Consider the following 16114-nt stretch of genomic DNA (forward strand, 5'->3'; position numbering starts at 1 on the left):
CAGAATGATGACTCCACTTCTATAATTCTTCCTGCTGTAGTTGAGATTCAAGATGCAAAAAATCAATCTGTTCTTGTGCATTTTGTAGAGAGGTTTGAATATTTGTGAGAGTGTCTTTGCTGACTTTAAGTGTGCTTTCAACAGTAGACATGATTAGAGTTCTCAATAACTCTAATAAAGTGGTAATTTTAGCCATTTTATCAACAACTCAAACTCAACAAAAAGGAGATTCAAAAAACTTCGATGCTTGAGCTTGCTATACTGCCTCACGATAATGACCAAGTTCATTCAACATAGAGGTTCAATGCAGCACATAAGCCAAACACACAGTTTCCAAAATTGATTCAGTGGCTTTCACAAGTAATTCAATGATTTACAAAAATTGTGCATAAATAATACAGTATAGTTACGCACAAACAATACCAGCACTTCACCTTACTCAAAACTTATTTACATCAGGTCGGACCAATTTTAGTTGCATTCCTTTATCTCCTTTATAACATGCACCAACTTCAAGGCTCCAACCACTGCTCATGGCCTTCAACTATTTTTAACGCAATTCAATGTTCAATGTACATAGAAGCATCACCGTTCAATGATCATACCATAAATTACACATGGAAATAGAGTTGTAACTGACAGAACAATGTTCTAACTACAGAGATAACGCCCTAACCAACATTCTAACAAGTGTTTAATCAATGCACAGTCTTCCTGAATGATCCTAGACCAATGTACACACAACATTCGACCAAGAGAATAATAGCTCTCAGCTCTTCAGAAAACTCTCCTTCTGATCTTGTCAGCATGATGCTTATGTACAGAAGGTTCTATGCAACTGTAACACTTCCTCGGGTGCTTTCCCATGCTTCCATGATGGACATTTTAGTAAAAAGCTTCAAAATGGTCAAATGATTCTCATAGAATTTTTAAAAGATGCATAGAGGCAAGCAATGAGGGGGCCTGCTATACACTTGGCATCATTCACTTCTATTGCCTCAGGAACAAGGCTTCAGATTTTGCCTTGATGGCAGAGGCTGCAATTGCATTGCATCCAAATGCTCTCCATTCTTTGACTGTTATACAATTCAATCATAGTGGAGGATCAAGAAAGGATAAAGATTTGAAAGCAGGAGTAGTTCTATGTGCGAAAGCAACAGCTCTTGGCCAGGTAGATGTGATGCGAGAACTTGGCCATTGCTTGCAGGATGGCTATGGAGTGAAAAAGAATGTTGCAAAGGGAAGGAAGTACCTTCTAGAAGCTAATGCAAGAGAGACTGAGGTTGTTAGAGAACCATCTATGAAGGTTTCTGTTGATGCGAAGTGACAGTCTCGCATAATATGTAATGGAGCTTATGCCCATCTAGACCTGCAAAGTCAGTCTCTGCTAATAGTTTGGGATGTTCTCTTTTGCAGGGCTATGCTTCTTTTAACGACCAGTACTTTGTTCAAAGGCTCATTGAAAGAGATGACTATTCATCCCTTAGTGATTTTAGCTGCAAAATGCTGCTCAATGAAATTAGTTTCGATCCCAGAAACTACACACTTTTCTTACCAGAGGAAAAGCAAGGCGAGTTATTTGTCGGAGTCTTATATCTTCTATGAGGCGATCTTGAGCCACAAGAATTTCAAAGAGAGTGGCCAAGATCTTGGCTTGGCTAACAAGCAGCTCCAGTGTTATGCCCACTTCATTCTTGTCTGCCTCATGCTCAAGATAGGTTTGCATTATAGACAGTTTCATGTATGGTCACAAACGGTTGTATAAAACCTTGATAGTCTTTCAAGATTCATTCAGTCAACAGTGCCTGCAATCCATTGGACTCTGAATCCAATAGCCCGAGTTTATGTCTCGCTATAACATCCATATGTGTAGGTATTAACAAATTCAACGTATAGGAGCCGCAGAGGGAGTATATGGTGATGTTATGCATATGGAAGTCGTAGGAACAATGTAAGGGAGCCACAGAGGCGAGGGAGATGATGGATATTTGAGGGGTTGAGACAAACTATTCACAGAGGGAGGCCGACTATGCAATGAAGGGCCTGAGCCAAGTTGTATGTTGGATTGATTGTTGATAATGTCAGAAAGAGAGATTGCAAGTGGTGATAAGTTTTGGGAATAAGTGGGGGATCGAATGTGTAGGAAATGAGCATCGATGCAATACATAGACACAATCATACTCTTAAAATAGACTTAAATCCAACATATATACTCTTAAAATGTAACAAAAAACTTCTCATGCTTTTATTACAAACTTACCACAACACCATTGAACTTGAACCATTCAACACAACATCTTGCTCCAATCTTCACATCGATTCATTCTTCTACGCACCAGGTAGAAAAGTAATGCCTTAATGCTGCAATGCAACCCTTTCAATAGTAGGAATATGACATGTAGTTTTGACCAATGCATTCAACAACAATGCATGGGATTTTGCAGGAATATGACAGAGGTGTCAGTCTGTAGAAATGAAGAAAAAAGGCAAGAAGGAGTTACTAGGGCAGGAAGGAAGAAAAAAATGGTCTCACTCTGATACCATGTTAAACACATACATGGTAGACACAAAGTATGAATGATAAGAATGAGAGTACATCTATTATTGACAATGATATACATTTATAGTACGTTCATATGACCCTTGGTTTCATATTCCAAGGTCTCTTGGACTTCCTTAGACTATTCAGCTTCCACACCAACCCTTAGAGGATTAGGTGTCCAACATTCACCATCATATTTTATCTCCATCTCTGTATCTATCTGTTCAAACCTTATCCCCATCAGTCTTCGACATTCTTGCCAACCTGCTATATTCTTCTTGTGTGTATTACACCATTTAGTAGAGGTAGCTTTCAGGGCTATATCTAAGGCTAACAAACTTTCATTTTATGGAACTTTTTCTTCATAATCATTGAGAAAATTATTTACATCACCTAAGCCATCATAAGAAGGCGGGTTACATACCTCAGATATCATACAACAAACTAATTTGGTAATTCTTCAACAGCGCATTGTGGATACTTCATTAATCCGGATCTTGGGAGGAGACCCCCAAGATCTAAAAAATTGAAATGCCAGAATAAAAGAGGAGAACACACAATAAGAAAGCCACAAAGAAACTTTTTTTTATTAAAAAAGATAATACTGTGAAGACTACATTATGGTGGAAAATCTGTCCTTTTACAAAATGTGACTTGTTACTTATATCCTCTTTTTCTTACAATACCATAGGTAAATTCCATGGGTAGGTAAATGCCATGGATGAATAAATACCATTAGTTGGTGTCACATACAATACCATGGGAAAATTCCATGGGTGAATGAATACCATGGGTGGATTCCACTTACAATACCATTGGTAAATTTCATGGGTGTATGAATACCATGGGTAAATTCCATCGGTGGATGAATACCATGGGTACATACCATTTTCCATTCAGATCATTCCTCCCTCCTTAAGAAGCAAAGGTCCCCATCGCGTCAATTTCCCTCATGAGAAGCCTTTGTTGAATATGAAGAGTCACTAAAGAGAAGGGTTTTGTGTGGTTAACCCATAACCGTGATCAACGAAGATCCAAGGATATAGATACCCTATAATGCTTTTGACCAACTATGATACTCACAATGTGCAACCTAACAAATTGACTTCAATAAAATGTGGATTTGTGGATGAAAAATAACCATGATGAATAACGATATGAGGATAGAGATACTCTATAATGCTTGTGACCAACTGTGATACTAACTATGTGCGGCCTAGCAAATGGACTTCGATGACAAGGATTTTGTGTGGTTGACCCATAACTATGATGCTGACTGTTAATGAAGTAGCAAGTTCCTACATAGCCTGGGGTGGGAGGGAATTTCTCCAAAGAAGCTAATTCTAATGCTGCTATGTTGAAACTGATGAATGTGAAGTAGGTTCCTACTAAAGCGAGGTGGGAGGGTACGTCTCCGAAGGAAACTCACTCTAAATTCTACTCCAGATTTTATTATGGACATAACTCGGTCAATATAACTCAAAATATTTACTATAACCTATTTTTGGAAACAAAATATCCATTCTGAATCTTCTCATGTATTTGAAATCCCTATATAGACAATCTGGAAACTCATATTTGCGCTGCAGTTGTTCTGACGTCACAAAAGTTCTGAAAAAATAGTTGATTTTAAATCAGTGATATCTCTCTCATCTGAACTTTGTTTTGACCAATTGCTTTTTTGAAATTGGGTGATTTTTCAAGAGGAGATCAGATCTAAAATCAGTTTTCTAAAATTCGACACAAAAATGACAAATATGATAGGAGAGTCGTCGTCCACTAATAGCCGTCTGAAAAATGTCTGCAACATAACTGATTTTAAATTAGCGATATCTCCCTCATCCAAACTCTGATTTGGCTTATTTTTTTTTTTAATTTGGGTATTTTTTCACAAGGAATCTAGATCTGTTATTTATTTTTATATATTTTGTACCAAAATTTCATATTTGATATGAAAACTTGACGCCCAAAAATAATTCTGGAAAAAAATGGAAAAAGAAAAATTCTTCCCGCTTTGCCCAAGAAAGTGCTTTGTGGAAGTCGTAGCATGTGCCTAAAGTTTTTCTCATATTCCTACAAAAAACTAAAATTGAAATATGCATCAAACCCTCATTCCCATGGAATCATAACCTAACTCTAATGCCACTGATCCAGATCCTAGGGGGAGGCCTCCAAGATCTACAACATTGAAATGCCAAAAGAGAAGAGGAGAACACACAATAACAAAACCACAAAGATTTTTTTTTTTTATTAAAACATATACTAATTGTAAAGACTACATTGTGGTGAACAATCTGTCTTATTGCAAAACGTGACTTGTTATTTATAGCCTTTTCTTGTTACAATACCACAGTTAAATTACATGGGTGGGTAAATAGCATGGGCGAATGAATACCATCAGCTTATGTCACATACAATACCATGGGAAAATTCCATTGGTGAATAAATACCATGGGTGGATGCCACTTACAATACCATGGGTAAATTTCATGTGTGGATGAATACCATGGGTAAATTCCATGGGTGGATGAATACAATGGATAGATGTGATTTTCCATTCGGATCATTCATGCAGCTTGTTCTTCCAGTTCTCCAACACTTCTTCTGAGTCTGAGGTACAAGAACTATCAAGCTCCCAAGTCAACTTTCCTTCTGTAGTAGGGTTAACACAATCTTGTTCCTTCGTTGTCATTTGATAGATATTGTCTATGTCAGTTGCGCAACATTCTTCTTTGACAGGTTCTGTATATATTACTCCTTCTGATGGATCCAAGGGAACAATTACTCTCATATTGTTTCATTCAAATATCAACTGTCCCTTCTTCAGATTAATTATGGCCATATTTTTAAATTCCCAGTCAATTCCAAGCAATGCAGGATAAGGGTTACTGTTATCGATGATCTCTATTACTTCAAAATCAGCAATAGTGTGAACTCCTTTAATATCCATTATGACGCCTGGTAGCCTTCCCAAAGGGAAGATCCTTTGCTAATTTTCCATCCTTAATTGAATAAGTGACCACTATAGCTTTGGCTTACTCATTAATTCCTGTGTTTGTTTCTTGAAGACATTAGCATCCAATCCCAGATCCAAAATACTTTGATCCATCTAATATTCTCCCATCTGTGCACTAAGCCTTTTTTCTTTTACAGTTCTCTTATGTCAATGCAAATTATTCACTGCGTGCATCTCACTTCGCGACATTTCTTTGGATGCACAATAATTTATCAACTCTTAAAGCCCTTCTACAATCTTTTGCTCTCTTAACAATTTCATACAAGTCTGCAAAAAATAGTTTAAAATGCCTACTTGATTTGTTGAATCCTGGTCTTGTATCGGAGTTTGACCCTATGTTGGAGCTCGGTCCTATGTCGAAGCTGATGACACATTGCAATTAATTTTCTGATCAGACTTTGGTTGTGCATTAGAGGCCGAAGCTCCAACATCCATAAAACTTTCGTTTACTTCCATACATACTTCTTTTTCGTTCTCAATATAAAAAACAAGAACTTTGTTCGCAGTCTTTCTCACCAATGCACTTTTAGGTTCTTTCTTTTCATTCACTTTATCACTACCGATCACAACTCCACTTCTAGCGACAATACTAATTCAAGGTACATTGGTCCTCCTTTCAGCAGTCATTATTTGAATGTTTTGTGATGACTGATGATTCCTTTTTTCTTGCATATTCCATATAAGTACAGGACATTTTTCAATTACATGGTCAAAGTATTTACAATACTTACATGTCATTGTGGGGTTTTGGTTGTCTCTCACAAAATGACTTAGTTGGCCGCAGTTATAGCAAATGATTTATCCACATCCTCGACCAACTCCACCACCCTGACCTCTTTCTTGGTAACCTCTTCAACCACTGCATTATCCATTGACCTCATGTCCATGTTATTCTACTTGCATTCTATAAGTGTCAGCACTGTGCTCCATCATTAGTTCATAAGCTCGACAATTATTCTCATCATGTCCCACTGATTTACAGAATTTGCAATATAGATTCCTTGGAGTTTTACATAATTCAGTAACAAGTAACAATATTCTGAATGATGTTGGCCTCTAGTCTTACATATTTTGCACCACAAGTTGGATCCCATATTCAAGGGATTTGGTGCCCCGCCATCCATGCAATTTCTGAATATAGGGCATTATTCTTTAGAATGGCCCTCCAATCTGCACTTTGTACACCATACTTCTTCTCTAACTTATTTTCTTTTCTCAATGTCTCGTATATGTAGGGTTAGGTTCACCAGCTGATTTTGAATTTTTTTCATGCTTGCATTAGTATCTCCTATTGGTGAAGCTTCCAATTTCATTGTAATTTTTAGAGATTCGGCTTGACTTTCTATCTTTTGTTGAATCAATGGAAATCTGATATGCGGTAGTAGTGTGGCTATAAACCATTCTTGGTTTTTTTGTGGAGCTATGTCAAAGCTTACTTGATCCAATAACACCTTAAATCTTTGATCAAACTCCCAAACAAACTCAGTAGGTTTCTGTTTGATCTCTTTCAACTCGGTGATGCACAACGACTCAGACTTTAGCTTCTTAAACTCTCTTATCAATGTTGTTTTAATATCTACAAACGTTTTATTCTGATTATTTGAATACTTCATATACCATGTTAATGAACTATCTTGGAGTGTCGTAACAAGTTGAGTTTTCTTTATATTATCATTGTTGATATGCTTAGTTGTTCATACATCTTCACATAAAAACCAAAACTATTATGGATCCTAAAATCCAATTCCTTTGAAAACAAGTAGCTTAATATAGTCAGCCATACTTCTTCTTTGAGGGGGAGGGGGAAAGCCAAAAACACCCTGGCTATTACTGGATTCCGGCTTTTGGGAACTCTTAGGCTGGGAGGGTGAATACTATGAGGTTACTTGGGGGTTATCAAGGTGGCTTGAATCTTCTTTTTAACTTTCAGATCCACTCAAAAGAGGACTATAGTCAATCTCTACAAAGGTCTTCAAGTCTTTTCCACAAGACATTTTTCTGGTATCTACTCTATATGTCTTTCCAATTATTGTTTCTCCGATCTCTTACTTAGATTTATTCTCTCTTCTTCCAAACATAAGTAAACTAGCAATTTGATTGCATCTATAAATCTCTCTTTTCACATGGAAGCATATTAATCCAAAATTTCAGAGATTTTAAATACTTACCTCGCGCTCCTTTAAAGAATCGTCATTCCACTTCACTTTAGGACATGGTTAAGTCTACGGTGAGCTCAATAATGAATCCTCCAAAGATGCTATCAATCCATAAATCAACAGCCCTTGAAATCCTATTTCCAGTGCTCTTGAGTCGTTGTATAAGTTCAGGAGTCCACACCATAGGTTCTTCAACTTTAAAAAAATTCTTCCTTTCAGTCAACCTCGATATCTGCTCGTACATCTTGACAGGAAATGAAGTGAAGAAAATATTGTATTGATCTGTAAAAATATACTTCTGTAACCAAGCTTCATATGTCAGATGAGGGTTTCTATTTTCTTGATTCACAAATTCTCGCTATTTCAGGTCTATCTAGTCTTGAATCTCCTTATTCGACAGGTGCCACATCCACATATCCCTCAAACAGATCGTAGGCAAGAGAACCATTTGTTAGCTTGGTTTGGGCTCACCCAGGTTCAATCTATACTGTGCACCAACAAAACCCTCAATCACTTTTCAGCAACTACCTGCAAGCAGACCACAGTTTCACCCGAAGTGATTATGGGAGGATTTAGAACTGGGTTTCTGTAGCCTTGAGGGACTTGGAGATGTGATATTATTATTTTATCTTATTCTTAGTACTTGTAAATCACTTCGTGCATTAGATTAATCACTTAAACATGCCATATAAACCATCATTGTGCTGAAGTAAAATGCAACTGTAATCTAATAAGAAAATATACACATCAAAACACCAATTTACCCAGTTCACCCCACTGTAGGGCTACGTCCACAAGAACTCTTGCTTAATATAATATATATTTGAACAACAAAAAATTCTTGGCTTGCGCACTAAACCATAGGCTATTTGTGCACTTAGCTTCAGAGCCTCGCCTTCTCTACCAAATTACAGATCACAATAACTTTCCCATATCACTCATCTGGTTCAATTTGACTTGATTTGATGATTCTCTTCTTATTATTTCACCCTATATATATTATTACATTGTAAGGTTACATCATCAAAATACCATTGTCCAAATACCATAGACTCCCTAAAACAAACAACTATGGCTCAAAAGCCTTTGTTCCTTTACAAAAATTGTGGTGTTTACAAAAAAGAGGGGCTTCAACCCACTGTGAAGCCCTGCTTTGTATATTCAAAATGTTCAACTTCGCGTTCGGCTGGGTGCTCCACTTCGCCCTCAGCCCCAACGTTGAATCTTTACCAAAATATCTAGGCCAAATTGGACTTTGCCCAAGACCAAAATATCTAGGCCAAATTGGGCTTTGCCCAAGAAATAGTAATATTATATTGTGCTCGAAACTATACAAACTCTCCAAATGCAAACACTACATTGGAATACAAAAGCGCTATTGCATCACAAAAGGCATATAAAAGCACTATTGCATCACAAAAGGCATATAATGTTGCAACGTGGAATTAATATACAATTGCTATGGAAAAGGATACACTAGGCATTACGATCAAAGATTATACCAAAGGAAATGAACAAAGGATATCGCATCAATGATACCATATAAAGGCTCCAATAAAATATTAATATTACGCAAGGCAATACATATAATGCATGATACGTTTGAGTAACCATAATAAATCTTGTGATAGCATACATTACAAAGGCGGTAGAAAGGTAATAAAAAGTTTTTCAAATCAAGTTGCACCAAACTATGCGTTGGGATGATATATCGAACTATGCAGTGAAAGACAATCTAATGATGCGTTGAGACATGTAAACTTGAAGGAAACAAATAATAAATAAATAGAAGTGCATGGAAACGATACATTTAATTATTATGTACATGTTACAATGTGTTAAAAAGTATATTGTAGTGTGTTGAATCTCCATGGGAAAAAGTCCATTACAAGAAAACAACCCATGATTCTATACTAGTGCGATAAGGTGTGATCATAAGGAAGCACTAAAATTTCAGGTGCATGTCTCAAGGATAGAAGCTAAACTCTACATTACTGGAACGTGAGTATGTGCTAAAAAGTTGCAATCGTAACTGAACAACTCTGAGCAAGAAGCCTCAGCCTCCTATTGTTAGATGCCTTGCCCCCGATAATGGGACCATCCATTGAATCTTATTATTGTTAATCCACCTGAGACTGACGAACTTTTGATTGATAAATATATGCCTAATAGATATAGGGACATCGAATTTTTGTTTGCTTGAAGGAGAAGGTGTGGTCAGGAGAAGACCATTAAAGGGATACGACAGAAAGATGGCCATCACACCAAATAATGGGCCCTGCAAGACTTGTATTGACTCTATGCGCAGCTCCATGATAATGTGCGCAACAAAAGGACGTATCGGTCTATGTATGTAAAGTCTACATTAATATTCTATGTCATGTGTGAAATATAAAAATGATGTTATTGATAAAGACATATTGAATGTTGCGCAGGAAGCATAATTTTATTAATGTTGCGCAGATAATTACAACGAGTGTGTTGAACCAAATAACAATTGCATGGAAGCATTTACCAAACACTGTGCTAGAAGTTAATATAAGTAGTACAACGCTGCAAAAAAACATTATAGTCAATGTATACATTCACGCAAAAGAATGATAAACCATAAACTACACTCAAATATATAATAATATATTACAAAGGGAGATGCAGCAGAAACAAGACGATCACATAAGAAATATATTTACCGAGCAATATATATTAACAATGCAATGGATTAGAACATAAATGAGGGACGCGTCAAATTGATTATACAATAGCCACGTTGGAATAATATTTTAAAAATTGTGTTGAATATATATTAAAGTGGGCTCAAAAGGACAAGAGGCAACATTGGAGAGTCATTGAATGCAACGTTGAAAAAAAAAATTAAAGGCAGCGTGAGACACCAGCGCAAAGCAGCATGAAGAGTGATTCCATACACTCACAATACTATATTTCACGACTTGCATGGTGGTATATTTATTAAAAGAGATATAACTCAGCATTACAAAGGCCGAAGTGAAAGAAAGCACAAAGGGAGTATTGCACAAACCATGTGATAGGAAGAAGTGGTGCACCAATCAAATTTCATTGGTACATTGTAGAGAAGCAAGCCGACCTTCCCTACTGCTAAAATTCTTGCCTCCACAGATCTCAATTGAACAACAAAACTATGATTCCTATGATTACTATTCGACTATTAGTAAGACAAAATGTAATGCAATAAGGAAAAAGCGTTGCAAGAAAAGATTATATGAAACACCATGATAAAGACTGAAATGTATTGTTAAATGCTTTTAAGGTAATACATCAAAGCATTGGTGCACCAGCGAGGAAGGTATTTGATGAAACATATGAATACATATACCAGCACGTGCATATTGTATATTAAATATATATGATGTGATATTATCAAATTCCAATTGGAATACGAATACGAATTAAGGAAAAAATTCGATTGTTGAAAATTCAATACTAAAATTTTTGGAAGTATACATATTATATATTATTATTTTTTTCAGTGTTTAAAAAAAAATTGAAATGGATGATTATATTGTTTGAAAGCCTCAAAAACCCCTTATAAATTGTTGTCAATAACAAATATTCCAGTAGAACTACATCTTGAAACAAAGTCTTAGTTTTACATTAGAATAGCAGATTATAAAAAATTATATATTCATCTATATATCTAACTATACTATATATGAATTGATGCCCAATATAAACTGATCTTTGTACAAATTCAACATCCTCAAATTACCAACCAAATTTATATTTGGAATGTAATTATATATTAAATATATATGAACATTCTCTTAAAATATATATTTATACATTTAATTACTATTATTCATTTATTAAACTAAAACTAAATTAAATTATACTGTGTAACTATTAATAAAAAAAACCTCTCCTTTTATAATTATTAATTTGTTTCTTTTATACAACTAATTTGCTAATATTACAACTTAATACTTATTCAAATTTCTAATAAAAAAATCTACTAATATTATAACCCATAACCCATAAATTATTACAAAATTAATTAAAACTATTAATAAAAAAATAAAAAAAATTACTTTCAAAATTTACTATCGCATAAAAATGAAATTTCCTATCGCATAAAAATTCAAATAACGTTACCGCAACATATACCATACCATCTTTTCATGGGCGAAACATATAATATACCATACCATACCATGTCATTGATCCGAGGTAGCCACGTGAACCCCTGTATATCCGTATCGAATTGCGAATTGTCATATTAAACCACGAACCGAACTGAATAGTCGAATGTTCGAATTTTTTTGGTCGGTCCGACCAAATTTGATAACTATGATATAAACATCATAATCCACCCCTGCGATGAATGGCAATACACATCAAATGTGTGAACGAATACTAAAATGTGTGAACGAATACTAAAACAAGGGAAGCTGCATCGCAGCAAGTCCCTGCCCGTGGAAGGCTTTACAATGTCTTAACCTGGAAGGATTTACAAGTTACTTTTGAGGCCGTTGGAGTTTCTTGTAGAGGAATAATACAGTGCAATTTAATGCCCTCAGAGGAACAGTTCTTCTGCATGCTGACCGTCCCAATCCCGCAATTGGGAAGAAATGCTGCCCTCGCAGACGCCATCAACCATCAGAATATTAACATGGTATTGTTTGGTATTGATTCCAGGTTGTAAATTCTTATTGTTTCCATGATTTACATTGTAAGGAATAGTAATGCATGTGACTTTTCAGGTGATTAAATATTCTTCTCGTTCTTTAAGCAATCTGTTTTACAGTTAATTCAATCACACGTAATAGCTTGATTTCTGGCTAGCAGCTCTTTACGAATAGAAATTAATGGGTTATATTACTACGCTCTTGATAGTAGACAGTGCGTACATGCTTTTACTTAATGCGTAATCATGGTAAGACAAGAGTGGTTAGTTTCATTACCAGAACATGATTTACGTGTTACTAAGAAAACGTTATCATGGTCGATAAATTGAGTTCTCCGTTATCCAGGGGTGTAACATAGTCGTGAATTTATGTCATTTCATAGATTGGTTCAAATGTCCCTAAACCTTATAACATGCAAATGGCCCGTTGCGAAATATTATTATTCAACATAGCTTATGACATGGTCAACATAGTTAACAAACTGCTAATCCTGCTCGGGATCACGTGTTTAGTACTAAAGCTCGTTATACACTCTAATAAACTAGGTGACAAGTATGGGATCAATTATTCAATTTTTCAATCCCTTTGAAAGGTTTCCTTAAAAAAAACAAATGGAAAGCTTTGTGCGACTCCTATCACCATTGTATGAACGTTTGAAATATCATCGAGTGTCAACTCATCTTGATCTCTGAAGTTTGTTACAGTCTCTAATCGTTAGTCTTCCACGGGTCCCTTACAGTGGCCCCTCAAGAGAATCCTTAACAATGTACTTTATTTTGATCCAACGTTATATGTCATTTCCTTGAAACATTTAGAGTTTAGGGAAAATGGATAACGGCCTGTAAACCACCTTTTGTGTATGTGTCATCGTCGTACTTGTTATACCCTTTCGCTTGCCACGGGCTTGCTATTTACATACTCCAGCGCTTGTCTTATGCGCGACAACTTTATGGTATCCAATCTGTTGCCATTTGGGTTGCCACAGGAACCATCGCATTTGGCGCGCCCAGTGCAATTCGCCATCACACTGATATGACGTGATTCAATAATCCTAAGCGAGGAACATGTCAATGGAGTATGATGGCATTTCTAGTGGGGCATTATTTAGTGGTTTTATAACATGGTTGCCTGCGTTAGCCGTTGGTGTATCTGTTGTCCTATATATCGAATTATACTGCACTCTCATTAACTTTATCATATTGCCTATCGCTATGAATAATAATGAACAAGATTACACATAGTCTAGGCCATGTTATATCTAACCAACGTTATATCAACGCATGAAACGGTCACTGATACACGTGTTTTATAAAAAAGCCTCAACACAGCCACGTATCTCTCATGCCAAGAGCGCTAACCTACATGCATATCAAATGCCTTCTTCATGCATATCAAATGCCTTCTTCCGGATTTGGGGTGCATGCATACCAAATGTCCAGATTGGGAGGTTTTTCTGTCACGTTCGATGAAGGCCAAATATAGGTCGTTGAAACAGGTGGATAGAATTTTCTCGGAATCTATTCTCGAGTGAAACAATCAATTCGATCAATCAATGCATCTTCTGGAATATGGGTCAGTCGTTGGAGAGATAACCATTGTTGAAAGATACGAGTTAGCCCACCGTCATCTGCAAGGGAAATTCCTTGATCATAGAAATTGAATGTCGCAGGGATGACAGAGAATGGGAAAGGCATTATCTAGAGCAACAACAGTGGGAGCATAAGTTGGCTCCTGCAGCCGAGTCTCAGCCGAAATGGGAAGATTACATGAATGCATAGGATTATGTCAATGAAGATGATCACTTTAATGTCTCCTACAGGTTAATTACATTGTTTCCTAAAGTGGATGTCAACCTTGCCAATGGGTTTCTGAGTCTCCTGGAGTTGCTTAAATATTGGCATGTCGAACAAGCTCTTAGGGATATAATGCACCAGATGGAAAAGTATGATAAGAATAAGGATGGTATTGTTTCTCCCCAGAGTATCGCCTTCCATGTTGGGTTCTTGATTCAGTTATGCATACTGGAATTAAATGCATTATAAACATAACCTTTATATGTCCACATTCTGGGATAGACTTCACATTTATCACTATGTTGTAACTGTAAATTGTAATATTGGCCCAGATTTTCATTCTAATCTTGTAGGAGGATTAGACACTCATGTGATTTGTTGTTGAAGGAAAGTATTCTGTGTGTTTGTTTTTTCTGAAGATATTGAAATACAAATTAGTTTTCCTCGGGTAAAATTCCAGAAAAATTACCTTTTTATTGACACATTTGAGCGCTTTGTTACGTGGTAAACTGCTTAGAATTTCTGCTTTTTGTTTGATTATTAAGTATGTAATACTTTTGTTGCCTATTCTCAATATAGGTTGCAGGTTACAGTACAGGTTGTTTCCTATTTTTAATATACACTACAACTTTTAGGAAATCTGAATTCCTCCTTTTGAACCGAAATATGAATTCTATTATGAATTTCGATTATTGATATATCTACCTGAATCCTTAATGAGTTGGCTATTATGAGAATAATCAAGATTACCTATATGGTGATGCAATAAAAAAAATAATAGTAAGTTTACCTGTATATGGTGATGCAGATAGAGCCGGGATGCAGACTGAGCTGAGGAGGAAGCTTAAGTTGAATAAAAAGCAGGCTCTATACCTGTTTGTAGCTACATGTATGTTTATATATTTAATCAATTTCTATACCATGAAATATAGCCGAAGAACTTATAGAAAGGCATATAAGTGCATCCGAAGCACTTAAAAAATGTTATGTTTGTTGTTTACCTAATGTTGAGTGACTAGAGCTTACTTTTGTTAAAACCTTATCTTGTACCTTCATAGCAAATCTAAAATATGAACTTGCACAACAAATCTAAAATTTGAATAGCAGGGAAAATCTAAAATCTGCATAGCAGGGAAAATGTAATTATTTAATGGAACATCCATTGCCTAGTTGTAGAGCCTATACCAGAGCGGAAAATTCCATTTCCCAGAGCATATATGTCCGTTGCAGAGCCTATTCTAGGGCGGCCAAGTCGGCATCTTCATGCACATGGCCAGTACATGCAGATACCACGTGGTTTGCTGGCATGGTGGCATGTAATGTGACACGTGGTGTATCTCACAGGACAAATATTACTAAGTACTAGAAACGAAACCGACTCAACGTTTCCATGTCCAGCAGCACCAGTAGTAGCAGAACCAGTACGCAACTGATGAAGCGATAATCCCTGAAATACCGCCTATAAAGGAGACTCCCAGGTCACAGAGGGCAGTGTCCGGGCGGGCTCGCAGCAAGCGGCGCAGAAGCTCAGGAGCCCCAATTCGCGGTTAGTCTACTTCTGAAGATTACGCCTCACAGTCTGATTACAGCAAAAGGCCTGTGACAAGCCTGCAATCAGAATTTAGTATTTCTTCAGATAGCAGTCTAGCATCAATCCCCTAAGCTGGTGCCTGGTTAATCCGGTGAGTTCTCTACCCATTCAAGTGAATGAATTTGAATTTTATTGCGACGCTTTAAGCAAAGAAATACCTGTTACATGCCGAGTTGAATCTTTCAGAGCCCACGATGATGCCATCAATGCGCTTGTGGTTTCGGCAGATGGTTTTGCTTACACAGGATAAAACATTCTCTGGTTGCAATGCTTGAGAGACACAAATCTGCTATCAACGCATTGGCTCTCAGCCCAGTTAAAAAATTACAACCATGGGAGCTTCCTCCCTGGTAAT

The 16114-nt window shown here is 36.5% G+C and overlaps 1 pseudogene; it reads left to right on the top strand.

Annotated features, from left to right (window-relative positions):
• Positions 1–1027: 1027 nt before the first annotated feature.
• LOC149221267 (uncharacterized) lies at positions 1028–1605 on the top strand (annotated as a pseudogene).
• The last annotated feature ends 14509 nt before the right edge of the window (positions 1606–16114 follow it).

The sequence above is a fragment of the Pinus tabuliformis genome, chromosome Q (genome assembly GCF_031772625.1).
Source record: "Pinus tabuliformis cultivar Carrire ecotype Pingquan chromosome Q, CPIR1, whole genome shotgun sequence".
NCBI lineage: Eukaryota > Viridiplantae > Streptophyta > Pinopsida > Pinales > Pinaceae > Pinus > Pinus tabuliformis.